Source organism: Bos mutus, chromosome 8 (assembly GCF_027580195.1).
Source record: "Bos mutus isolate GX-2022 chromosome 8, NWIPB_WYAK_1.1, whole genome shotgun sequence".
Lineage (NCBI taxonomy): Eukaryota > Metazoa > Chordata > Mammalia > Artiodactyla > Bovidae > Bos > Bos mutus.
In genome coordinates, this window is record NC_091624.1 from 60,273,115 (window position 1) to 60,300,954 (window position 27,840).

Consider the following 27,840-nt stretch of genomic DNA (forward strand, 5'->3'; position numbering starts at 1 on the left):
AGGAGCGTATTTCTGGAGCTATATGTAAAAGTATCTAGCATGTATTCTTCATACAAGCAAACAGACAAGAGTTAGGCTAGACTATGTCACAGACAGGCAGTGCAGAATAATGAACTGGGAACATATGCTGCCTGAGTTCTTGATAGAATGTCACCAATCACTAGCCTGGCTGCCTTGAGCAAACCATGTACATCTTAACTTTCTATATTCTCATCTGTAGACAACATTGCTGTGAAGCTCCAAATATATTGTGCTATATAAATGCATGCAGGCTCATACAGGATTTAACACCTTGAATTTGAATTGCATGTTTTTTCCCCACTTTCTTGAAAGAAAGAAACTAAGTTTTAGTGTTCCTAGTATCAAGGGCAATGCTTGACAATAGGCCCTCAATAAATAGGTGTAGAGGGGTAGATAATATTTTTACATTGAATTAATATATTTTCTATTAGGTATGTTTTATTGGAGAAGGCAATGGCAACCCACTCCAGTACTCTTGCCTGGAAAATCCCATGGACGGAGGAGCCTGGTAGGCTGCAGTCCATGGGGTCGCTAAGAGTCAGACACGACTGAGCGACTTCACTTTCACTTAGGTCTAGCTATTAAAAAAAATTGCAGGAAATTTTAAACAGGAGAGAGTGCTAAGAAGGGAATATGCTTAACTCCATCAAACGTAATATGGTATTTCAGAGTTCAACAAAAGGAAGATGACAGCACAAGCGTTTTTACTTTACTAGCAATGAATAGGATGGTTCTTTCTACATACTTTAAGGTATCATGGAACCCTTCTTGGTTTAATCCCCGACTTGAAATCTCTTGCTATACAGACTTTTATCTTCTGAGATGGGGCCATTTCTTCCACAATACCAATCTAACTCTTGGAAGGAACAAAAGACAGTGTCTAAATTGAAATGGATAAACATACATGAATGAAGTAGTGGTTGACACAGGACAAGAACCTGGAATATTATCGCAGAAACTAGCAGTCTTTCATAAACTACAAGGGCCCAGGGTTAAATAAAGTCAATGATTCCCACAATGCTAAAGGAAGCATTCTCTCAGATTAATAAAGAGCATCTCCGATATTTAAATGGTCAACAACTTGTCCACAAGCAAAGCACACAGTAGAAGCATGGTTTTAAAAGCAGTTACAGAGGGGGAATAAAAGAACAAGAAAATGATTTAAACCAACTCAAAGCAAAATGAGAAAAGGCGCCAAACTGATAGGAAAAAAACAAGCTGGGGCATACTCCTTTAAGGAAAACTTATCTTCTAAACTCCAGACCACCCATCCTAGGCACTAGTAATAATACCCACAAGCAATAGTATTTTCCCCTATGTTCAATAAAAACATATTGTTGTTGGCCAAAAAGTTAAAGAAAAATTCGAATGAACTTTTTGGCCAACCCAATATATATTTTGCTTTACCTTTCCAGGAAAGATAATTTCAGAAGATGTCACTTCCTAAACTTTCTTAAAATCCCTTGAGGGCATGACACATTTTATTTGATTCAAATATAAGATATCTGTCTTTTGAGACCAGTGTAATTTGTCCTTTTGGGAAAAAAATAACTCCCTATTCCTGGGCATGCCAAATTGCTTTCCAGTGCATAAAAACAGAATTCAATTTTTATTAAAAAAAGAAGAAGAAGAAGAAGAAAAGTGTGTGTTTGTGTATGCAAGCACATAGATGCACCTAGCACATGGACTAGAGGTGGTAGAAAGAAAAGCCAGTGATATACATTCACTAGATACTTAAATGGCAAAGAATCTTACATTTTTTATGCTGGGTTTCAGGTTCTTCTATTTTAAACTTTAGGACAAGTAGTGCAAGCAATGAGAGGAAATTCGAAAACAATTTTGATTGCTTAAAAGTATTAAAAGGAAATGGAATTCTAAAGTACCTAAAACTAATTCTACTGTCTGCATGCCACCTGGAGTTAAATTTACACTTTTGATTAAATGCAATCTTAAGGCAGGGATTAAATTGGGACAGCACAAAATTCCCTCCAGCTTCACTCTGGGATCAAGATTATCACAGCATTAAAAACATCATGGCATGACTTCATTCTACATGTATTTGTCTTTTGAATAATTGTCCTCTAAGCAATTTGAAAGCCAAGGCAAGATAATTAATAAAATCCATTGAGCATTTAAAATTACACCTCATTCTGCCCTTAATAGAGCTGAAGTTTTAGATAACTACCAAAATGACAATTTTACCTTAAAACAAAGTGTTAATCACTTAATAGATTCTGATTCTCTTTGACCAATCCTGCAACTCTGTGTATAAATCATTCAAGATATTCCCAGATCTGTATTTGCAAAAATTGGATGCCCTCAAGTTGTATATTAAGTGAATACAAAGACGAGCATTATTTTTTACAGAGTGGAGAAATTGTTCATTTCAGCTGAGATTAATATAAAAAGAGGCAAAGGCTGGCAAAGGAAAGGGCAGTCATTCTCATTATTTCTCCAAGCAGAGGACATGGGGTGATATGCTAAATATCAAAAGTATGTCAGCATCTTACTTCTTTATATAATGTACCACTTAATTCCACAGCTCATGAGCAATGATTGTGAAAGTTGTAGTCATACGAGAAGAAACACTTCTCCAGTGACTATTCAGCTCCACTGCACACATTGTCTTATTCTCTAAGCTATTTAAATATAAATGGCAATAGCTTTTGTTTCTAATTTCCATGGACCCTAATGTTATGAGTTGATCACAGTGGAAAAAACCTGAGGGGGAGGGGTGAGTACATAAAAATTCAGAATTGGGTACGCAAAGTTTTAATTTCATCCATTTTATTCTTTTTTCACTTTGAGGTCTTCTCAATACTTTGGTAGCTTCTGTTTTTAATCTTTCCAGCATCTGTAAACCTCTTTATTGTCAAGGTCTCAAATCCTGGAAATCAAGAAACTGCTGCTTGTTAGGTTGGTAAGCTTGAGCACTATGAATCAAATGGGGTTGGGCTAAAAATCAGTGTCTTCTCTTCCTCCTGTTACCAAAAGATAAATGTACAACTTCAGGAGTGAATGCATGAAGTCTGCACAAGTGTTCTATGCTCTATTGAGGCTCCCTGACATTTTTAAACCTAAAATGAGCTCAAAATGGGTTAAGTCAGCGAGCAGTAGGACATCTCTGATGAGGAGAGGTCTGGATGAAGACCCCCCACTGCTGGGTCCCCAGAAGGTCGAGAGAAATGAGAAAGGTAGGCCTTTGGGAAAATTGTCTAACTTGGGTTTCCACTCTTTTCCCTTTCTCTCCCTGAACTCTAACCTTACATTTGGCAGGGAGGGCAGGGATGTTTTGCAACAAAAACACTGGAATTGCGGCAGCTCTTAAACACCATCATCACCCTCTGAAATATTCAGCAAACAGCTACTCTGGTCAGGATAGGGGAAAAGCATGCCTTTCAGCCTCCGGGAAAAATATGGTCCAAAATCCCTGGGCCAACGGGAATGGGACTGGCATTTTCTCACCTAAATCCAGTTGCCTGAGGCAAACCAAATGTTTTCTCAATTTCACTGCTGTTCTTTCACCTCAGAAACCACTGACAAGGCTTCCAGCAAGGTGGTACTTGACCAAACTTGCAGGTCAGAGCACATAAAAGTCTGGAGCGGGGCCTGATGAGTGAGTGCACCCAACGGAGCTTCCGCCTACCCTCCGTGAAGGCCAGGCAGTGCCTGGCTCCCAGCTTCCTGGCGGCTTCTGTGTCACCGCGGAGGAGTGCCAAGTCACTCCACTGGGCCTCCCTCTCCCTGAACTCGTAACTCATACCCACCACAGTCAATTATGGGAGCCCTGGGGCTGAGGCTCAGGGGAGGAGAGAGAAAGCACGTTCTCATCACTGTCATCAAATCTGACACTTGTTCAGTGGGAAGACCCAGGAGCCGCAGCTCTCCCCCATCCAGCTTCCTTTTTCCCTGCTGTGTCTTTTGGATAGCTTACCCAGTCTGATGTGTCAGTGTTCATGGGGTTGCGAGGCCCTTATTGCACCCGAGCACTGTCAGCAATTCTATGCCCCACTCTCCTCCTCCAACGGGTCCCACTCTGGCACATTCGGGCTCTCAGCAATGGAGTGAGAGCCTGGCCTGGACCATAGTTCCCACTGAGTCTTGGCTACGAGAAAGGGCCATCAAAACTGTAGCACCTGCTGAGTCTACTTCCTAGAGACTTGGTTCATTATAACACTTGGTAGCACAGAATCTAGGGAGGGAAGGCAGAGGAAGAAAAGCAAAGCAACAGGCTTAAAGATGACAGCTAGAATTCATGAAGGTTTGGGGCCGAAAGCAGCATCTCAGGCTTTCTCAGCCCCCATAGCAGCCATTCCATGCCTTGTCTGGAGCAGGCACCCCGAAAGGATTTACAGAATGAATGACTGTTTTAATTACTCTTTCAGTAAAGGAATAAAAGGTAGGTCAGTCACTTTTCAGCCCCCAGTGTGTTAGAGAAAGCCAAAAAACAAATTCTCGTAGGATAGGAGTTCTCAGTCTCTGGCAAGAGGAGGGGAAATGATCTTCTGTCATTTTCAGATCAGAGCCTCTGGATTTAGGCTCAAAATATACCAATGAGGTCACTGCTGCTGGGCAAAGGAAGAAATCACATAGGTGGTGGTGGTAGTGGTGGTTTTCTCCAGTACTTGGATTTCCAGTGGGTAAAGAACTCACTGGTTACTGCTTTTGAAAGTAAAACTGAATTTTTTCATGTTTTGTGCAAAATCAAATCTACTTATTGTTTCTTTAACACCATCAAACTGTCCCATGATCATCCTTTCCCAGTGGGGAGCACCTGGCACAAGGAGATTAAGTGACTTGATCAAGTCACAGAATTGTAAGGCACCTGAAACAAGAATCCTGATCAAGTAAATCTATGCCCAAGTTTCTTTCTATAGAACACGGTGGCTCCCTTCTGCAATCTCTTCTCAGCTGATGGAGTGGGTTGAGGGAACATACTTTTCTCTTCCCCTTTGTGTCATTATAACATTTCTATGCCTGGAGATTAGTCAAATCTGATCACTTTATTAGAAGTTTTAGTGGGTGAAAGGTGAGAGAAAGAAGAAAATAAGACAGGAAATGGCATAATGCTGGAGTTTTTATCATCAATGTAAGGAATGTTGCAGAGGTCCTCCATTACTCAGCTGGAAGCATTTTAAGACAGTTAAGACACTCAGTCTGCAAATGGCAGGAGAGAATTGTCTGATGAATGAAAAATAGAAATATCAATCAGTAAAAGAATTCTCAGCACAGCCCTGGCAGTGATGAAAGAAATCCTTTTTCCCCTCAAGGGCACCTTCTGACTTGTAACTTAGAGTCCATGAAGTTCAATGTCTAAATATTTCCCAAATTAAAAAACAACAACAAAAATTAAAACCCACTAACTCACTGTAACCAAATCCCTGATTACCCAGCTCCTCTGAACTACACTGAACGGACAAGATGAGACAAAAGAAAACATGATGGTCACTAATTAAAAGTGAGGTTTCTGAAGTCCAGGCAACCTGTGTTTGAGAATGCTTGCCTGTCCACTGCAAAGCACGCTGACCTCAGACAAGTTACTTAACCTCTGAATGTGAAATGGGGCAGACAAATGAAACTGAAGACTAAAGGAAGTGATTCATGTCAGATACTTAGCAGAGTTCCTGCCACCAGACTACCCACCACGCAGCCATGGCAATGTGCTGGTGTGCCCAACTATGCCCACCAAGGAGTTCACTGCTCTCATTAGCCCAAAGGCTGCAAGCTTGAGTTCAGTCCCCATAGACCAGAATGTGACACTGAAGGCCAAAGTTTTATACAGGCACACTGGACTGGAAATCAGGAGATCTGTAGTCCAGCCTTCTTACCTCTTTGGTTTCAATTTCTCTCTCTACAGGCTCAAGGGGTTAGGCCAGGAGAGTGAGCCGGCCTTAGGGATTCAGAGAGTAACCTCAAAGGCCAAGGAGGTGGGGTTAAACAGTAGGGCCAATGGATATCCCTTCCTCCCCACCCTCCCCAGTAGGCCATTTCTTGAATAAAGTATTTATTTCACACCAGAAAAGAGACCCTCACCGGTTCCGAGATACCACCTGGTGAGTAAAATTCCACTGAACCTCTAAAATTTTTAGACCTACTTTTTGTCTAGTGTGAGGACAATCTGCATTAACCTCTGAGAATTAAGATTTTTTCTTTCTTTTTCTGTTTGTGTGTGCACACAAACTTTCCAACTGTTTTTTCCTTATGGACTAATCAGCAGTAGCCTGGGATTGAAGACTAGAACCAAGGAAAGCTACATTGATGCCAGAATTCCATTGAGGGCAGTCACGATGTTTCCCCATTCAAGACGGTTTCCAGACCTTCCAAGGAACAATTCTAATGAACGCATATGTCTTAGAGTTTACCAAAGCAAAGTTTAGAAAAGAAGTAAGGTATATGATGACTTCTAAGATAATATAAATGATTAAATAAGCTCACGATAAAGAAGGTCACAAAAAGATTCCACAAACTGTATCAAATGTTCCTCATCATTGACGGATCAGATCTGACCACTTTTCAGCATTTCCACAGCCATCACCCTAGCTCAGATCCTCATTCTCTCATATCTTTCTCACTGAGCTCCCTAATAATTTCCTGGTTGGATTTCTATAACGTTTGGTCCTCATTTCTTTCCTCTTCCAAACTCTTGGCAGAGGACTCCAGTGGATAAATTCTTTTATCCTAACATCTTGGTGAAGGTGTCTTTCCTCCTCTGGTGTATTCTGAGAAACCTATGTTTATCTCTACTACAACCATTATTACAAACCTTTGAACTATTGATTTGCTGGGTTTCCCAATGAAAGCTTACATTCCTAGAAGGAAGAGACTGTACTTCTCATGTCAGTGTCCTTGGCATTTAGCAGATTACCTGGCTGACAAAGGACTTACCGAAAGTGATTGCTAAATGAATCAATTTGCCTGTAAACACAGAAAGAATAAAACAGAACTTTTAACAGACTTGCCTTGACTCAGCTGGCCTAGTTCCTGAGACTGACCTCATGTTTGTTTGACACAGGTGGTCCTTGCTAATAAGTTGTCATATCAACCCAGTTGGAGGCCTCTTTTCTGAGCACCTACCAGAGGCCAGGCATTGGTGTTTCATCAGTAAATCCACCCACAGGCCTTTGACTTCCCAGAGTAGGCAAGACAATTTAGTTAATTGCTGGCAATTAAGGATCAGGCTGGTCTGCCCTCTAGGAGATTACAGCCCAGGAGGTGCAGTTATTACAACACCAAGGCGTGTAGGTCTTAGCAAAAGAGGATTCTCCTTGGTCCCTTGTTCTAAAATGTTCTATGTTGGCATCTTTAGAAAGCTGCAGTACACTCTTCCTGCTACACTATGTCTTGTGAAGTGGACCAACGACAAAGAAAATAGGAACCCTCACCCAAAGGAGTGGTGAAAACTGAACATCTGAAGCACATCACGACTCCTTCCAGGCCCTGGCTAAAAACTATCACCTTGTATTGGCAGCGAGGCTCCAGAGGAATGGATCACCTCCTTCCCCCTAGACGCTCTGTTTACTGAGGCTGGCTGTGCCCTGCGTGGAGAGAGCCAGAAGCCATGAAGAGGCAGAAGTAGTTTTCCAAAACTAAATGGCTCTAGATTTAATTCTAGAGAGCAACACTTCCTATACATTCTTGCTCAAGTGAGCTGACCTATCTAATTTAGGTTACCTTGGCTTGCAGAGAGCCAAGGCACATAGCAGTATGTATTTGTAGAAAATAGTACCTTTCCAATCCCCTCACCATCTTGAGACCAAACTGTCAAATATGTTTATTAACATACTAGCCGGACACTCTGGGGGTTCAAACATGGAGTTACTGAATTTAATTGAAGTTCATAGGACTATATAACAAGAGGAGAGATTTTTTTCAAGAGCACATTCCCACAGGCTGGGGTGGTAAGTTGGTCTCTTTTGGGGTGGAATATTCAATAAATACTCTATTTGTAAGTGGCTACTAAAAAAAGAATTGGCAAGGGAAGCACTGCAGGTAACAAGCATGAAGTCATTTTTCACTCTCAAGCTACCTTACATCAAGAATAGGATGAAACTGTCAGAGTTTTCATTTCCCAATCACCAGTCTAAGCAATCTCTGAGAGGCATTTTGGCCAGTTCCTAGCCAATAAACAGCCCACTGAAACTGACTCTTGCCAGGACTTCTGCAGAGATTTCTCCTTTCTCTGACCTACCTCCAGGGCCCCTTCCAGCCCTGCCTCAGTACAAGCTGATATGCATCTGAGGCATTAACCCTGGAGTTAACTTCTAGACGCACTTACTGATACAGGGGCTGAGAGGCAAAAGCAGTCAAGATGGCATTACAGGGCAAACCCCCTGTGGGCAGGGACGGGCTCCTTGTTTGTGCATCTGCACACTGTACTGGGCATGTCATCCACGCTCTGCTGCCTTTCGCTAATGTGCTCACCACAGCTCACAGGCTGGAGTCTCCTTCCTGACTGGGAACCTGTGGCCCTCGGGTGGCAGGTGCAGAGCGCAGGATGTTGTTCTCCTCAAGAATCCCTTCCTATTCTGGAATCAGTGACTAAACAAGCAAAAAGCTAGCTAACTTTCTGCATCGATTAGTCTTTGCTTCATACACCTAAGAAAGGGGGACACACCCTCACCACAAAAAGTCACCAATGAACATGGGATCCAGGCCCATGGCATGATCAGTTAGCAGACTCATGTTCGGCCATGGATCCTTGGCCTTTTGGCTAGGGATCTTAGAAATCATCTAGCTCAAACCTTTCATTTTACAAATGAGGAACCTGAATCCAAATGAGGTTAGAGTTTATTTGTGATAAGGAAGGTCTTTCTTCCTCCTCTGAGGCCTGCCCTTTGACCACCATTACACAGTCCAGTACTTGATACTTGGCTTTTACGTGCAACAGAATCAATACAGATAATGACCCCCCTACACGGGCAGGAAGAGACAAAGGTGCAATTTAGGACAAACTTGGCTTTCTAAATTTTGAAAATAAACTGACTCAAAATATGAGCCTAGGGAAAAATAAAATAAAATAAAACAGCAAATAAAATGTGAGCCTAAGCCTGGATAGGAGGGGAGTTTGAGAATGGATACATGTTCGTATGCAGCTGAGTCCCTTCACAGTTCCCCTGAAACTATCACAACATTGTTTGTTAATCAGCTATAACCCAATACAAAACACAAAGTTTGAAGAAAAAATGTGAGCCTACAAGGAAATAGCCTTGTAAACATATAGAGCAGATATGAAGGGAGGAGTTAACATGTGAATTGGAAATGAACCATGAATAATTAATAATGACACTCATCAAACTGAAATTATGCTGTTATTACTCATGCATTGGCATTTGTGGACTTTATTCCCTCAGTCATATGTAAAACACGCACGACACACACCTAGTAACCATCAAATACGACGGACAAACAACCCCGGCATGAAGGAAGCCTTGCTTGGTGGACGCAGCCTCTCTCTGGTGAGGCTGAGCTGACCACCCCATAGCTCATCCCACTGTTGGCATTTTTTACAACTGTGTTGTAAACACAAGTTTTGTTTCATTGATTCTAAGCCAAGGTGTGTGTAAAAGTATTCAAGTACATTGTGATGTCAGGAAGAGAGTTCTGAGAGTACTCTCAAAGTTCCAAACATATTAGTCAAGCAATGTAAATATTCACTGTCTTGAGGTAAAAATTAAAAAAAGAAGAAGAAAGAAAAAATGGTGATATAAGAAACTCTTGGAACACTCACTTGTTTGTATTCTGGCCAAAGAACTTTTACCGTTACGATATGACCTACCTAAGCGTGGAATTTACATTTTCCCAGTGTCCTGGCCTGAGCCATCTCAACCCTCCACACGTAAACGTGCTCTCTTGAGACAGAACAATTCAGCCACCAGTGCCAACAGCTCCGCTCACCAAGAACCACACTATCAGTTCCGGGTACTCTACCTAGACCGTCTCTAATCTCCAACAAAAGGTTGGATGTTCTCTCCATTTCCCAGATAAAGAAACCGAGATTCAAAGAGCTAAGCAAAGGTCAAGGTTACCCATGAGACCACGCAGAGCTGGGATGTAAACCCACAGCTCTGTCGGTGCTTTTCCACTACATTGTAAGCCATCATTCAATGATTCTTTAGCCAAAGTTAAAATGAACTTGAATAAACACTCTGATACTACCTGTACTTCCTTGCCTGGCACGGAGTCCACGACTCTCTGAATTGGCTGAGAACCTCACGAACACTAAATGTCAGAATGCAGCGGGGCAATCATTGCCAACAAAATGATTCAGGTGAAGATGCCTCCCTGTAATTCTACTTCCAAGTTGCTTATTTTAGACACAAAAGCTCCTTAGATTTTCACTGTAAATTGTGAGAACTGGAAATGTGAGAATAATGTCAGAGGAAAGCTGTGATTTCCATAGGTTTGCCAGAGCCTGCAGCCCATGAGAGCCAAGACTATGTTATTTTCCCCCAGAGTGGTGATAGTAGTGATCTCTTGATTTCAGATAAAGTATCCCCAAAAGACTAACCAGTGAGCCATGGGCCTGAGCTGATCCTTTAACTCTGCTGTTATATGGTATTTAAAATGAATAAAAGAAAGAAAAAAGGGAATAATGAAAATGATACCAATAATAATAACAGCTATAATTTATCAAGCACTTTCTATAAGCGAGACTCTATGTATATATCTTATTGCTTAATCCCCATAACAGTCCTAGGAGGTCAGTTAGCATTATGTAAAGGGTTTGATCAACAAAGAAGAAGCTGGGACTCTGATAGGTTTAGCTTTCTGCCCATGTTCTCACAGCTAGGAACTGGCAAGGCAGGATTAAGACAAGACCTGCCTCAAGAACCCATGCGATTGATTATTACACACACCGTTTCTTAAGAAGCAAGACAGGACCAGTGCTGAGTCCCTGGAGAAGCCCTAAGGACTCTGCCACCACTCATCATTTTTGTTGGTTCCATTTCAGTCTAATCTACCCAGTTGGGGGTGATGTCTTACCAGTTCCACAGCACCTGCTGACAGAGCCATTCTATACAGATGGGCCTATGATGTGTGTCCATCACAAATGCTGGTTCTCAGTCCACTTCCCAATCTCTGCTGAGACTTCAGAGAGCAGAGCACATAACTATCAATCCCAGTGCGTTCCACCCCTTTCCAAGGTTAGGCAGAACAACCAAGCCAGGCACAAACCACAGTTTAAAAATCTACTGCATATAATATCATATATGAAACAAGTCGCCAGTCCAGGTTCGATGCACGATACTGGATGCTTGGGGCTGGTGCACTGGGACAACCCAGAAGGATGGTATGGGGAGGGAGGAGGGAGGTGGGTTCAGGATGGGGAACACATGTATACCTGTGGCAGATTCATTTTGATATATGGCAAAACCAATACAATATTGTAAAGTTAAATAAAATAAAATTAAAAAAAATAATTAAAAAAAAATCTACTGCATATTCTGCTGTGAATACGCGGCTGTCAAAACTGAAAGCGTCTGGAGTTTTATGGAAGGGCCACCCTGTCACATTCCTAGCTTGAACATCCCGCTGGCTGCAGGAGGGTGAATCTGCCAACAGACTTTCTCATGTGCTGGCTGATGGCCTGGCCCCTGGCCCAGCTGGAGCTGAGCCTTCCGAGTTGCCAAGCCTGGTCTCAAGCCAGGCGCTTTCTCTACATCCTCCTTTTGACCCAGTAGCCCAAGAAGTCTTTCTGAATGAACTAAAGAAGCACAGTTTACCCACCCTTCAGGGCTCAGCTCAAAGATCTTCTCTTCCAAGAAACCTTCTATGATCCCCCCAGCAATTCCTCATCCTCCAAGGTCTCAGGCCAATTCATCCCTTTATCCCAGGAGGCTTTCCCCGACCACACTCTCTAAACGTGGCCTCCCTCCACCAATCAGTCCAGCATCATCCTGCATAACTGCTTTGCAGCACCACAATCTGAATCATGCTGCTTATTTGTGTGTATCTGTTTATTTTCCACCCTCCGTACAGGGACCCTAGGCTCTACCAGGGCAGGAACCTCACTGCTTCCAAGCCTGTTTGTGGGAAGCTCTGAGCTGGAGACACACAGGTAATCAACACCTGAATCAGAGCTACCCATTAAAAGGAGAAAGCAACCATGTGTATCGTTTTAAATTTGCTAGAGGCCCCACCCATTAAAAAGCAAAAATAAACAGGTGAAATGAATTTTAATAATTTTTAACACTACTCCAAAATATTCTCATTTCATCATGTAAGCAATATAAGACATTATTAACAAGCTATTTTAAATACTAATGAGATACATTCTGTTTTCTGGTCCTAAGTCTCTAAAATCAGGTATGTACTTTACCCTTACAACAAATCTCAATTAGGACATCAAATTTTCATTGGTAATACTTGGTCTGTACTTAGATGCCATAAAATTGGCAGTAGAAATAGTAGATTCACATATCCAAATTGTATCAAAGATCCCTAAATCCAGTTTCCAATAATTGGATCAAGGATAAGTTTTAAAATTTAAAGTTAATTGAGTACATTTAAAAATTGAGGTCCACAGCTGTAGTAGCTATGGGCTTCCCAGGTCGTGCTAGTGGTAAAGAACCTGCTTGCAAATGCAAGAGACTTGAGATGTAGGTTAGATCCCTGAGTTGGGAAGATTTTCTGGAGAGAGGCTTGGCAACCTACTCCAGTATTCTTGCCTAGGGAATCCCTTGAACAGAGGAGCCTGGCAGGCTATAGTCCATGGAGTTGCAGAGTTGGACAGGACTGAGCACACACTCCACTGTACTAGCTACATGCCAAGTACACAATGGCCACCTGTGGCTGCCATTTTGGAGACTCATTTAAATGATTTAATGAGAGAATGAATTCTAAAATATCAACCAATTGCTCAATTAAACTGTTAAGAAAATGCCACTAGTTGACTAAAAAGCTCTAAATCTCTTGGATGTTCTCTGGAGCTAAGTCACTTTGTATCAAGTCAGTGCACCCCTGAATCATTTCCCTGCAGCTGTACATCAGCCCCACCATCTGTGCCTTGCCAGGGACATAAGGCTACATAGTAACAGAAACCTGAACTTCCAGCTCAGTCCAATTACATAAGACTCAGTTCAGCTGGGGTGACAGTAACTGGTGGAATCAGAGACTAAGACAGAGCTCCTCTTAGATTAGCAAGAAACTGTCCTTGCTGGTACTTGCTGCCTGACCCAGTCCTTCAGCACGCCACCATTCCACTTTTCATTGTGATTGGATGCAGACTGCAGTTTGATCTATAAGGCAGTCAATACCTTAAGCCTGTGGAGCGCCTTAATCATCATGGACAGAGTGATCAGATGTCCCCGTTGGACCAGGACATCTGCAGTTCAAGCCTGTTATCCTGGTGTCATCTGCACCCCTTTTCACTCTCAAAATTCTGGAAGATTAGAATTCATCATGGAACCTCGCGGAGATCTGAGGTGCTAGCATGCACTTGGCAAACAGCTGTTAAGATATAAGCAAACAGCAAGGCGGGAGTCCTGAGGATGCCTGATGCTCACTCTGTCCTTCCTCTCTTCCACGCACATGATTTGGGGGAGTAATAAACAAAGGCAAACTTGTGAAAAATAAAACGAATAAACTCGACTTTAGACCTACAAGATTGAATTTGCATCTTCAGTATTTCAAATATCCTTTTGCTCTCTCCTTAATCATGCTTTTTCCCCATGACCACGTGCCTTGCCTTCCCTGAATATTACAAATTAGTTTTTTCTGTGACAGTTTCTATGGCTTTGCTTCCCCCACCCCTACTTCCTTTCAATGATTAGCTGCCCACAGAGCTTTCTCAGACTTCTCACTCCTTCCAAAGTCTAGCCTGTTGAGTTTCCCTTATCTTTGGTTCTTTCAAACTAATATTCCTCCCCATTCTTTCATTTCTCCTTCAATTCATAAGCCTGTTAGAATCTGACATCTGCCCTGATTGATTCTTCTGACTTATGATTCAAGAAATGTAAGCAAAAGAAAGATTTTTTTTTAATTTTTATGTTTTATTTAATACCCTGTAATAAACATTTTATTTTCATTTCCCAGTTGAAAATGGAACCTAATTCTAGTCTACATTATTTCCTACAATTTCCTTTACTCTCAAGTCTCCATCTTCCATTCAGTCATGTATACATCTGTCTCCATCACATGCCACAAGCAGGCACTGGAGCATGGATTCTCGGTCCTGAGCACCTGAGTCTGAGAGCCCAGCTCCTCTACAGACTAGGTGTATATGCAACACTGCTCATTCTGAGCTATGAGGAAAAGGGATTACACCACCATCTCAGAGGAGTGTTTAAAGGAGTTAACCCAAGTAGAGTACATACAACCATGCCAAAGCCACACCGAGGCCTTGATGAGAGGCAGCTACTGTCATTACTTGTCTTTATTTCTCCTTTGCACCTAGCACAGTGCTGAGCCGTGTACACAGTAGTGCCCAGTAAATGCTCTTTAAACTTGGATGTTTATTGTTGCAGATGAGACCAATGTGAGTTGACCCTCAGAAGGTTTCTTAAGCTTAACCTGGCAAATATCTCTACTTTTGCCAGAGCCTCAGAGTTGGCCCCAAGCCCAGCCACCCTGGGATGTGATGGACTGCTTAGGTAAGAAGCTCATTGGGTTAGTGAAAATCCTTCTCTCATCTTGGAAGGAGTAATGAGGAGTATCAGACTGCATGTGCAGCTCACGGTAGCTCTGCAACATCCTCTTTTAATAAGTACATGCTATTTTGTAGTCTCACATGTAGAACATGACACTCCAACATAAGCAAGCTGAAGCCTACATGCTTGGGTATGACATAAGCAGTACATCAAGACCCGGTTCCTAGGGTTCCTCCTTATCAGACTCTTCCTCTGTACCTCCCATCTTACCTGCCTCCTGGCCCACATACACCCCTAAGCTCCAGCCAAAATCAATGTACCATCATTTCCTGTCACAGGCCAGAAAGCCTCGCCAGTCTTCTCCTTTAGAAACCCTTGTCCCATGTCAGTTTTCTTGCCTGCAGTCCAACTTCTATTCCATACAGTTTGGTTTATGGGTCACCACTCCTCTGGGAAGACATTTCAGATTCCTCAAATAATTACACTTTTTTCCTCAGTGTGCCCTCCATGCCATGGGCACACTTCCATCACGGGCACACTTCCATTGTGCTGTAATTGTCAGTTTCTCTGTGTCTGCCTCTAGATTGCTAACGCTTTATGGGCAAAAATTCAAAGTAGATGTGTAGTGTTGACTGAATGAATAAATGAATGAATACACTGTTTTCAATTTTATAACATGTCTTCTGCATAAATCAACCTCTGTAACCTTTACATGAGTTCTTATCATAATTTCCATTTCATAGAGAAGGAAACCTTTGCTCATAGAGCTAAAAATCATTTGCCCAAATATTCACTGTCAATGAAGAACAAAAACAGAAATGTTTTTTCTGACTTCAAATCAAGGGCCCAGCCTTCCATGGAAAGAAAATTCCATGTGCATTATCTCAATTAATCTCTAAAACAACCCTGCCACATAAATAAACTGAGTCCCAAAGTGTTTTAAGTTCATGACTCTCGCAAAGGTAGTGGCTTTGTTCCTGCACACAGTTTTTTGGCTTTTTTTAAGCCTCTACAGTTCAAGCCTTTCCCCTGAACTCCAAGCTGCACAATCCATGGATACACATGGGGACTCAGCAGAATGTCTTCCAGCTGCTGTTTACAGTCAGGTTGGACAAATCACTGTGGAATACACAGAATGTCCTAATAAACTTGCTTCATTCTCCACTCCTGAACTCCACTCTATTCCAACTGGGACAGGAGCTCAAAAAGTCAAGTCCTGACCATGGTTGAGCCTGAACTGGGTCAAAGGCTGAGTTTTTTCTTGGCCCAATAAACTCAGGGGCCGTTCTCACCCAGGCATCATAAATAGTTAGCTAGTTTTACCCCAATTTCAATCTTATACTTGCTATGGCTAATGTGTCACTTTTACAGATCTTTTCAAGTTTACAAAGCATCTTCAAATGTCATTGGAGCTTAAAGACGACTAGTTAGATAGACAAGACAGATATCATTTCCCCCAGTAAATGATGGCACACTGCATGGGACACATCTTAAGATCTGGGATTCAGGGCAGAAAGCTGCTGTCCTTTTCTCTGTTTCTTAAACTATCACTCTCAGGTGAGAAAGGAGGATCTGTGTGCCCACTTATGGATCCTTGGAGGGGTGAGGGAGGGATGTGAAATGGACACAGAATCTCTCAGAACAGAATCACCTAAAACAGTAATGCCATTCAACCATCAGCAAGCACCACTTTCTATACGTGCACGATTGTCTCCATAAGGAAGCTAGACTATCACAACCGAGACAGTCTCAGCTCTTTGCGCCTAACAGGAAATGTCAATCTTAATACAGCAACATATTTCAACAGGATATTTTAAATTAAAAAAAAAAATGAGATTTGTAAAAATTAGAAAACCGAAAAGCTAGAGACACAGGTTAGAACACTTGAGGCAGATCGCAACAAGCCAGCTCATTAAGAGAATGCTAGACTCCACTGCTGGAGAAGGCAATGGCAACCCACTCCAGTACTCTTGCCTGGGAAATCCCATGGACGGAGGAGCCTGGTAGGCTGTAGTCCATGGGGTCACTAAGAGTCAGATATGACTGAGCGTCTTCACTTTCACTTTTCACTTTCATGCATTGGAGAAGGAAATGGCAACCCACTCCAGTGTTCTTGCCTGAAGAATCCCAGGGACGGGGGAGCCTGGTGGGCTGCTGTCTATGGGGTCGCACAGAGTCAGACACGACTGAAGCGACTTAGCAGCAGCAGCAGACTCCACTGCAGCCCCCCTTCCAGCCTTCCACTGGGAGAGGCAGAATTGAGTCTCTCAACAGATGGTAGCCAAAATCCTCAAATTCTGTTTTTGTCAGAAAATAGGAGGAAGGAAATTTTTTTTTTCCTAGTGACAATTTCTGATTCTTTGGTCCACCCACAAGTCCTCAAGTGTAGGAAATTTAAGCTAGAGTCACTAATTTGCTATTTATTGTAACAACATTGCCTTGTGTTTACACAGCACATTCCGTTCTGGGATCTCCTACAATGTTAAGATCCTTTCCACTAAAACAGATGGAGAAACTAAGGCAAGCAAGACCACCCACACGGCCACCGGGAGGAGCCAAGAGCCGAATCCATCTCACTCATCACTGGGCCCATAGCCTTTTCCCAGGACCAAGTCAAGACATGGTTTCATAACAAGACACAATAGCCAGGAGAAGGTGGGCTTCACTTAGCAAGGAGTTCACATCTTGGAAAAGGTGGATACCTAGGAAATCGCATGAAACCAACACTCAATTCTATTTGGAACCTGAGAAACAGGTCTATGGGTGAATCGGCAATCTACAGCCATCTGGGGAGGCTTCCAGGAGGGCATCAGTAAAGCCCTCCTGTGAATTTCCTCACCCTGAGTTGAAATTGTCACCCTTAACGTCTAAGCTTCAATTTCTGCCAAATTGCAAATCCTCTGGGAAGGAATAATACTTGAAGCAATTATTGGTCTTTTATAACTTGTTGTGAATTAAAGGCTTTGAGAGTCAGTCTCAGAACTGCTGAGGAAGAGAATATTGAGGATGCTGAGAACAAAAAATGTAAAGATACAGGGGAGAGAGAAGACTTCAGTGAGAGGCAAGTCACCAAGGAAAAACTGCATCTGTTTTATAATCCTGCCCAGGTTCCAAAATATTTTATCTTTGTCTCTAATTGATCTTCAGGCAGCAGTGCCTTCCAGCTATCATTTCAATATTTCTGTCTAGTTTGTACCTTAAGTTATATACAAATCATTCTATTAATCTCTTAGGTTTCACAGAAGGTGGTACATCTGACTCACTGTTTTGTCCATGAATCTAGAATTATTTCAAAGAAACACTTAAATGATATTAATAGATTTTCAAAAGTGTGATGAGATGTTGAACACCCACCCAGAATTTATGCTGCCATGGGAGATTATCTGGGAAGTGACTCAGGACATGCACGCACTTTGGAATATATGGATTGCTTGCTGAGTTCAGTAGTAGGTTATCTAAAGGATTAAAGTTGATAAAATAATAAAGTGTTGAGACAGGGGACAGAGTAAAGGGCTCAGGCTGAGACTTACAAAGTATGCCAAGGCCAGAACTCAAATGTATGTTAACTAGGAGGTAACAAACAGGACAGACTCAGACAGACTCAACCATGTTGCTAACAAAGATTACTGTTTGAGACAGTGTAAAATGTATTTATAGAAAGGCATCCACTGGTATGAATGACTAAAGAGTCAGAAGCAATGCAGCACAAAACGGTTAAGACAGTACAGCCTGGAAACTTTAGCTACTTAAACAATTTACTTAACCTCTCAAGGTCTTTGTTTTCTCATCTGTAAAGTGGGTAGACTAATCACAGGACCTCACTCTTAGGGCTGACCTCACTTTTGGGTTAGCATCAAATGATTGGAGTTAGTATACGTATTCTCACCAAGAGGACTATCTTTGGAGGGTGAAAAGATCTTAGACGTTAGAATGGTTTGTGGTGCTCTCAGCTCAATTCTGCCTGACAAAAACTTATTCCTTACTTATTTAATGTTTAAAAAAACTTAATGTTTCTCATTATAGTAAAATTGAAGTTAATTCAAATTCAAATTAATAAGGTTAATTGAATTTCACCCCTGAGGAGGACAATAACAAGAAAAAAAAAGTTGCAAAGCACCAAGTTAGTATATATTAATACAGAGCTACTACTACAGAGCCTGACACATAATAAGCAGGCTATCAGTATTTACGATGATGATTTTTTTTCTTACTTTTAGACATAACAGTAGTTTCCTGACTTCAGTTAAGTATAACTGGATTAATTGGAAGTTACTGTTTAAAACTGAAGTTCAAATGTTTTAAGCTATTTAAAATTACTTAAATCATGAGAAATGACTAGAGTGTTGGTGAGAAGGGATTTAAAGAGTTGGGAGAAGGGAAGCTGATTTGTCAGCCTAAGTAATGTTAAACTTTCTTAACTGCTATTTCTTACCCTCCTGCTTTTTATCTTTGTCAAAGGCAGGAGTAAGCATGGTGGAGTGAAAACAGCACATGCTTTAACAAAACCACCTAACCTCTCTAAGTCTTTCTCCTGGAAAGAAATGCCCCTTCTTCCAAAGTTTGTCTAAAACATTAAATGACAACATTCATGAATTGCATAGCACAGGGATTCAGCATATAGTAGGGGCTTGATGAATGCTAATTTTTCTTTCAAAGTATCTATTTTGCATGACTGTGATCCACACAAATGGAGTTTTTATTAGGATGCAGTCAATATTTAGTGTCAATTAGAAAACATTTCCAAAACAGTTTTTGAGAAAGATGTGTATTCAAGAAAAGAAAGATGTTTCATAGTTTAGATAGAATGTCAACAGACAGCATTACAGAGGCCTGTATGCCACCACTAGTAAGGAAGGTCTTAGCATGCATTTTTATCATTTTCCTTTCTCACTGGCAAGTGCTGCACAGACTTGGTCTCCTGTTGAGAAAGCCCTACAGCGAAACAGTAAGGCAGTTTTTCAGGCCACGCTCCTGTCTGTCGGCGGACTTGAGTGGTTGGAGGCTTCCATGGGATATGTATGTATTTATTTCCCTTTGGTTTTCCTCAGGTCTAAATCCACTTGATCCAGGCAGCCAAACTCCCTCTTCACTCGCCTTAATAGTGATGTTTGGAGAGCCAAGCATTTTAAGTGTAACAAATTGCCATTGTAACAGCTGCAATTATGAATAAATTTGATCTTGAAATATGCCATGGCACTGTAACTCAATAACTTTGTAACACAGCTATCATTATAATAAGGATAAAGTACCACAGAGTCTTCCTGGTGAGACATGAGCTTTCTTGAGCAGAAGAAGGAGAGGGAGCTAGACAAGGATGCCTTCCCCTCCCTCCCAGGAGGATCATTAGCAAACTTGTACACTTGTAAATTCAGAAGCTGCATCCAGGTCTACAGACACAAAGACAGATTATTGATGTTCCTTGAGTGTTACAATGACTGATGAACTTAATCTTAACGATAATATACCTACAAAGAAAAAGTGCTTCCCTGATGACAGTCTCAGAAATCATGGACAAACTACACAGGCGGCAGGTGGCAGAGGGGCGGGGGGGTGAACATGCCTGTTTCTAGAAACAAAATTCCAAGTATGTTCAAAATCACTTGGTTTTCTCTGTTTCCATGTACTGTTTAGTCACACAATTACCAATTATTAATCTTATTAATTATTAATTCAGATGGCCTCCTGTCCTTTTATTCCTATTTGAAGTGTATCCGTTTAGCACCTTTTGGTGCAATGCTAAGTCCAAAGTTTTCTATATCACTGTTTCCTTCTTGATTCTTAGCTCAGAGAAAAGAGAGAAGCTTATCATCCCCACAGGATTTTACTGAGGCAAATAAGCCTAATTTCACTTCTGCTTTAATTCTTACAATAATGACAAAACTACATAGAAATCTTTTTTCTTTTACTAAGGTCTGGTTATTCTGACTTAAAATTTCAAAAGTGTGGGGATTTGATAGCTGCTTAATACGTTTCTAGTGAATATTGAGCAAATGAACAAAGCAAGCTCTTTGTTTTGCTATTTCCAACTCTATTATGAATGCACACACACACGCATGTAAGTAAAACGACCAAATTGTTTCTGCTTTCACAGAAAATGCAAGAAGCAAGAAGAGACAAGCAGGTTTCATCCCAGTAGGCACCTGGCAGCTTCTCACATTTGGCACTGGATGTCTGACCAAAACAAAAGCACAATCTTCTGGTGAAATTCATCCCTTCATCAGTCGCTCAGCTCACTAAAAACCGGCATCAAGCAGACTTACTGTTAGGCAACTTGACCTGGTGTAACCGCTGCCACATAGCAACCCAGTGAAATATTTATTGGTGATTCTTACTGCTCTGTGGAGCCCTCTCCTCTCCCATATCCTTTCTTCCCAATCTCACTTTTCTTGCTCCTTTACGATCAAATCTTTGCCCTTGGTACTCAGTACATCAGGGTGAATTATACATACTTGCTTCTGAAACAAGACTAGAAAATCAAAATATTTGTCCTGCCAAGGAGAGAAAAATGCTCCAAACCCACATGAAAAAAATCACCCATAAGACAGACACTTTAAACTATGAAATTCAAACAGTTGATGATATTTTTTTTCAGGCTTCCAAAGTCAAAATGAAAAATGTCATGTAACACATACTGACATCTTGGATTTACAAGCTGCAAATTTCATATGAGTGAAATAACTAAACACTTTTTTTCCAGATCATATAATTCACACTTCTAGCAACTCCTGACTATGCATTTGTCCCATGTCTGATAGAGGACTGGGGATTTACAAATAAACACCAAAACCTGAGTAGGGCAAATCCACCTCATAGCAGACTTAAAAATCTATTACACTTGGTGTATAGCAGCTTTATACATATTTGCCAAAATCTGATATGATCCAAATGTCCTTCTACCAGTGAATGGATAAACTGTGGTCTAGCCACACAATAGAACACTACTCAACAATAAAAGAGCTTCCCTGGTGGCTCAGATGGTAAAGAATTTGCTTGCAATGTAGGAGACCTGGGTTTGAGCCCTGCATTGAGAATATCCCCTTGGGAAGGAAATGGCAACACATTCCAGTATTCTTGCCTTGAGAACTACATGGACAGAGGAGTCTGGTGGGCTACAGTCCATGGGATCCCAAAGAGTTGGACATGACTGAGTGACTAACACTTTTCTTTCAGCAATAAAAAGGAACAAACCACTGATACACACACAACCTTGTGCATGAAATCTCAAATGCATTCTACTAGGTGAAAGAATCCAGACTCAAAAGACTACAAACTATAGGGATGGAAAACAGATCAGTGGTTGCCAGAAGCTGGATGTGGAGGAAGGGGGATGACTACAAACGATGCAGAAGAATTTCCAGTGGTGATGGGACTGATCTATATATTGTGGTGGTGGTTACACAGCTGTCTACATTTATCAAAATTAACAGAACTATACACTAAAAAGGACAAATTTTACTCTGTAAATTAGACCTTAATTTAAAAAAATCAATTTACGGTAGGAAAAAATTAAACAGTGATTTTCTTCGGGGGGAGACTAGTGACTGGGGAAGAGGCTTGGGTGGTGATGGGAACAATCTATATCCTGAAAGGGTTTTAGGCTGCACATATGTATGCATTTGTCAGATCTCCGAGACTATACATTTAACATTTGTGAGTTTCACTGTATATGAAGTTTACATTAAAAAAAAAAAAAAAACCAGAAAGCAAATATATTAATGGCATGCATGCTGAAGTACTTGAAAGGGAATAGGCTGATGCTTGCAATTTATTTTTAAATACATCAAAAACCAGACGGATAAATGGATAAATGATCACAGACAGGTGCATAGATATGCAAATTAAATGGACTAATAGATGAGTCAAGATGGATAGGTACATAGATAGGAGATAAAAAAGCATGTAAATGCTAATGGTGGACTCTAGACAGCAAGTATAATGGTGATCACTTTAAATTCTTTAATTTTGCTGTATGTCTGAAAATCATAATGAAATGGGGAAAACCAACTATAAAGAATTAAAATATATACATAACACAGTGAAGATTTTAAAGGATTTAATAAAAACATATCCAAGCTTAAAAAGCTGTTAGGTACCATTTTCCCCATGACTATTCTGTCTAGTCATGTAACATATCAGATTCAAAACTTGTAAATTATGCCACAAATGCGGAGAGCTGTGCTTGTCACTTCACAGTTTGCTCAACTATAAATTTGAATTAGACACATAAGGCTAAACATGGGCTCTACTTACACTTCTGATAAGAGAAAATTGACTCTTAAAGAATGGCTTCCTAATTTCCCTACCACTGTTATTAACTCATATGCAGGAGGTTAGAACTGATGCAAAAGGGAGAAACACTCTAAATTTTATTCCCAGTGAGATAATCGCAATGCCCCCCAAAGGTGGAGCTGGCGAGTCAAGGAATTGGAAAAGTCCAGCTCTCTGTACTAATGATTCATCTTGTTATCTTCCTTTAGAGCCACACAGGAGCCTTTGCCCTCTCAGGGGTAATTTAGCAGTCTCAGGTTCTGTTCCAGGCTGGACTTCCAACCTGTTCCTGCTGCTACTGCTGCTGCTGCTGCTAAGTCGCTTCAGTCGTGTCCGACTCTGTGTGACCCCATAGACGGCAGCCCACCAGGCTCCGCCATCCCTGGGATTCTCCAGGCAAGAACACTGGAGTGGGTTGCCATTTCCTTCTCCAATGCATGAAAGTAAAAAGTGAAAGTGAAGTCGCTCAGTTGTGTCCGACTCTTAGCGACCCCATGGACTGCAGCCCACAAGGCTCCTCCATCCATGGGATTTTCCAGGCAAGAGCACTGGAGTGGGGTGCCACTGCCTTCTCCGAACCCGTTCCTATCAGTTAATAACAACTACTGGTTAGAACTCATGTCTAAGGAGTTGGAACTTTCTCTTGTGAAGGGGCACTGTTACAATGACACTGCTTTAAAATCTACAAAACCTACAAATCTGCACAGCTGATCAGAAGGCTAATAAATAGATGCTTTCATTTCAAATGCCCTTGTTGTGGCTGCTTTCAGGTTAGCTGTAGTGACCCCCCGCCACACACACACAGAGTCAGGTATACAGAGCTCAGCCACAGAGAAAATTGGCTTTGTCTCTTGGAATCAAGGACAGTTTGTAAAATGTTTTACTAGGGGCTGAAAGAGATTTTCTACCAAACAACAAAGAAGCAATTATCATGGGTGGGGACAGGGGAACTTTAATGGCATTACTATAAGCTAGGGAATCAATCTAAATGTCCCAACATACATAAATGGTAAATAAATAATGGTTACTCTAAGCAGGTTCTTATATAATGATAACGAACACTTCATGACATAGGAAACATGGGAAATCTCCTGACTTACTGTGGTCATGGTAGAAGGTGATTTTGATCCATTTTTACCCTTAGCTGTGCCTTACGGTAGTTACATGTACTAATGTCTCAGTATCAGTATGCTTTTTCATAACTATAGTCTCAAAACAATTTGCCTACAAATTAGCATTGTCAGACATACAAAACAATAACAGAGAACGCTCAGTTAACTTTCCATTTCAGGTGAAAACATATTATTTTAATAGAAGTATGGCCCATACAATATTTGGGACATGCTGGTATTAAGAATATATTCTGTTACTTGGAAGCCTAAATATAAATAAAAACTTGAAAGTGTTCGTGAAAAGCTTTTAAAACTTTATTAAGGGGAACTTCCCTGGTGGTCCAGTGGTGAAGGCATTGTGCTTCCAATGTAGGGGGCACAGGTGTGAGCCCTGGTCAGGTAACAAGGGTCCCGCATGGAACTAGGACCCGACATGCCACATAGTGTGGCCAAAAAACCAAAACCAAAACCCAAGAAGTATGAATTGATGTTTTCAAAAGTCTCAGTTTTCCAGTGTTGTTGGAATTGTATTTGAGGATAGGAACTAATGCTAAGAACTGGGTTTTCTGGCTTCCAGCCTGGACTTTAGGTTTACTAGGTGGTAAGCTCCATGGGTAAGCTCCACAGGGAAAAAGCTCTGGTGTCTAGCCCAGTATTTTGCACAAGATAAGCTCTCAAAATTATACCTGGAGAAAGTAAATGAAAGAATGGCTGAACCCCAGACAGTCCTCGCATGCTATCTCATTTCTGGGAGAATTCAGTTTTCCCTGTATTGGGTAATGACCCCATTTTTTCCCCCAAGTCTCCATGGAGTCTCCATCTTTCTTATATTGTCTTGTGAATAGATGGATCTGAAAAGGGGCTTCCTGCTGGTCCAAAGAGTAAGTCTGCAAAGCTTGTCCATATCTTCAGGGACATTACTGGAACATTCTTTCTAGAGCAAAGGCTGACAGCTTGATCTGGGGCCAAGTAAATTTGCACTAAGACACAGTCCTGCCCTTCATCTGCTCACTCTGCTCGCCCTTTGCCCTTTTTATTTCTGGGGTGTGGCATCACTGCCTAGGCTTGAAAATTCGAACCTGAAAACACTTGTTTAGCTTTGTCAACAGATTAAAGAAGAATCTATATCCCACCAACAGTTTCCATGAATTGTGCCCACCCTTATTCAATCTGATTTTATTTTGGGCCTCTTCTATTTCTACTTCCTACCTACCATTCTCACTACCCTCCCAATATATTTCTAATTTCCAAGGCAAGCTTTTAAAAATTTGTTCCCTTGTTGTTGTCTGTTCAGAAGGTATTATTTCTCCAAAAACCACATAAAATATTAAATTCCTTAGAAGAACTTGTGTTAACTATGTCTTGCTATACAAAACTGACTTTTGGAATTCATGATCATCAGTAATAATAACTACCATTCTTTTTATCATACTTTCGTATCAGTGAGAGACAGGTACTGTGAAAACAAAGAAGCAATGTTACCTGTTCCTCATTTATCATACGCATTGCTGAATAGGTAAGGTCTGCATCTGTCTCAAGACTAACCAGATTATTCTCAAGTCTAATTGCAAAATTCACTCTTTCGGGTAGAACAGGGTCCAGGGGGAGAGCTGAATGTGCTAAGAAATATTCTAAGTACCGGGAGAAAGAGAAGGAGGAAGTGTGGAAAGACATTAGAACAGGAAGATGAAAAGGGAACATGTGATGGGCAATGTGGACCAACAGCAAAATCACAAGTGACATTGGTTCAAGATGGTAATTAATGGCTCGGAATTAAAGTCAGAAAATAGATCACCTGCTCCATGATTTTACAAATGAAATAAGCCCAGTGAGGAGTGACCTGCTAATAGCAAGTTGAGCTAGGAGAATTGCTAAGACCAGAATCCAAATATCTCAACTCTATTCAACACTTCTTTCATTTTATGAAACAGTCTCTCCAACTGGCTGCCCCAAAATGAGATAGGACTGTGTATGTCACCATAAAATGATGATTTCTAAGCAAATTGAGAGACAGTTATAGCCCCTATGTTTATTATTTCCTCCATCATTTATTTTCCTATAAAAGTTAATTTGTAAATATCATTTATTCATTCATTTATTCTCCTATTGATGGTCCTTATGTGCCAGATGCAAAGAAATAGAGGAAAACAACAGAATGGGAAAGACTAGGGATCTCCTCAAGAAAATCAGAGATACCAAAGGAATATTTCATGCAAAGATGAGCTCGATAAAGGACAGAAATGGTATGGACCTAACAGAAGCAGAAGATATTAACAAGAGATGGCAAGAATACACAGAAGAACTGTACAAAAAAGATCTTCACGACCCAGATAATCACGATGGTGTGATCACTCACCTAGAGCCAGACTTCCTGGAATGTGAAGTCAAGTGGGCCTTAGAAAGCATCTCTATGAACAAAGCTAGTGGAGGTGACGGAATTCCAGTTGAGCTATTCCAAATCCTGAAAGATGATGCTGTGAAAGTGCTGCACTCAATATGCCAGCAGATTTGGAAAACTCAGCAGTGGCCACAGGACTGGAAAAGGTCAGTTTTCATTCCAATCCCAAAGAAAGGCAATGCCAAAGAATGCTCAAACTACCGCAGAACTGCACTCATCTCACACGCTAGTAAAGTAATGCTCAAAATTCTCCAAGCCAGGCTTCAGCAATATGTGAACCATGAACTTCCTCATGTTCAAGCTGGTTTTAGAAAAGGCAGAGGAACCAGAGATCAAATTGCCAACATCCGCTGGATCACAGAAAAAGCAAGAGAGTTCCAGAAAAACATCTATTTCTGTTTTATTGACTATGCCAAAGCCTTTGACTGTGTGGATCACAACAAACTGTGGAAAATTCTGAAAGAGATGGGAATACCAGACCACCTGATCTGCCTCTTGAGAAATTTGTATGCAGCTTAGGAAGCAACAGTTAGAACTGGACATGGAACAACAGACTGGTTCCAAATAGGAAAAGGAGTACATCAAGGCTGTATATTGTCACCCTGCTTATTTAACTTATATGCAGAGTACATCATGAGAAACGCTGGACTGGAAGAAACACAAACTGGAATCAAGATTGCCGGGAGAAATATCAATAACCTCAGATATGCAGATGACACCACCCTTATGGCAGAAAGTGAAGAGGAACTAAAAAGCCTCTTGATGAAAGTGAAAGTGGAGAGTGAAAAAGTTGGCTTAAAGCTCAACATTCAGAAAACAAAGATCATGGCATCTGGTCCCACCACTTCATGGGAAACAGATGGAGAAACAGTGGAAACAGTGTCAGACTTTATTTTGGGGGGCTCGAAAATCACTGCAGATGGTGATTGCAGCCATAAAATTAAAAGACGCTTACTCCTTGGAAGGAAAGTTATGACCAACCTAGACAGCATATTCAGAGGCAGAGACATTACTTTGCCAACAAAGGTCCGTCTGGTCAAAGCTATGGTTTTTGCAGTGGTCATGTATGGATGTGAGAGTTGGACTGTGAAGAAGGCTGAGCACCGAAGAATTGATGCTTTTGAACTGTGGTGTTGGAGAAGACTCTTGAGAGTCCCTTGGACTGCAAGGAGATCCAACCAGTCCATTCTGAAGGCGATCAGCCCTGGGTGTTCTTTGGATGGAATGATGCTAAAGCTGAAGCTCCAGTACTTTGGCCATCTCATGCGAAGAGTTGACTCATTGGAAAAGACTCTGATGCTGGGAGGGATTGGGAGCAGGAGGAGAAGGGGACAACAGAGGATGAGATGGCTGGATGGCATCATTGACTCGATGGATGTGAGTCTCAGTGAACTCCGGGAGTTGGTATGGACAGGGAGGCCTGGCGTGCTGCGATTCATGGGGTCGCAAAGAG

At 41.3% G+C, this 27,840-nt stretch overlaps 1 protein-coding gene across 3 annotated transcripts in view; it reads right to left on the reverse strand.

The window, feature by feature from the left end:
* The window catches only part of PCSK5 (proprotein convertase subtilisin/kexin type 5), a 517,126-nt gene that overhangs the window by 433,155 nt on the left and 56,131 nt on the right, over positions 1 to 27,840 (reverse strand). The gene's annotated exons all lie outside the window — the stretch shown is intronic.